Raw genomic sequence first — 530 nt, forward strand, 5'->3', positions numbered from 1 at the left:
AAAAGGAGAAAAACTTCAATAAAAAGACAATGATTTTAAAAAAAATACAATTAATCCAGCACACTTGGTGAGAAAATAAAGCTCAAATATGAAACAGATCAGATGAGAAACAGATCTTGATTTTAAAAAAAAATACCAGAATGATGTATAACAGAAATATTTGAAAAGCTGTGTATTTGTTTGTTTAAAAAGGTTCTGATCTTGTCCATCTCTGCTGGATATTTATTCTTATTCTTTGTTTGTTTTTTTACCAAGTCTGGGAAGTTATACATTTGTGCAGAACCCTCCTTAACCATTGTGGGGAGTTTTCCTATTTGCATGTTAGATCACAACATGCTTCTAATCCATCTTGCCTCCAGTGTTATGTAAACAAGCCCATTCCATTTGAAAGAAGTACCCTAAGGTCACTACACAGCAACAAGTTGGTCTCCATGGAGCCCAGAGGAATGTAACACCTGTAAATGACCTGATGCATCTCAGTAATCCAGGTAGAAAACAATAATATAACATTATTTTTATAACAAATATAA

General features: G+C 32.6%; 1 protein-coding gene across 1 annotated transcript in view; it reads right to left on the bottom strand.

The window, feature by feature from the left end:
• LOC106511480 (uncharacterized) overlaps window positions 1-530 on the bottom strand; it is a gene marked incomplete in the record, with an annotated part of 8155 nt that overhangs the window by 5034 nt on the left and 2591 nt on the right.

Source organism: Austrofundulus limnaeus, unplaced genomic scaffold (genome assembly GCF_001266775.1).
Source record: "Austrofundulus limnaeus strain Quisiro unplaced genomic scaffold, Austrofundulus_limnaeus-1.0 Scaffold2832, whole genome shotgun sequence".
In the NCBI taxonomy this organism is placed as follows: Eukaryota; Metazoa; Chordata; class Actinopteri; order Cyprinodontiformes; family Rivulidae; genus Austrofundulus; species Austrofundulus limnaeus.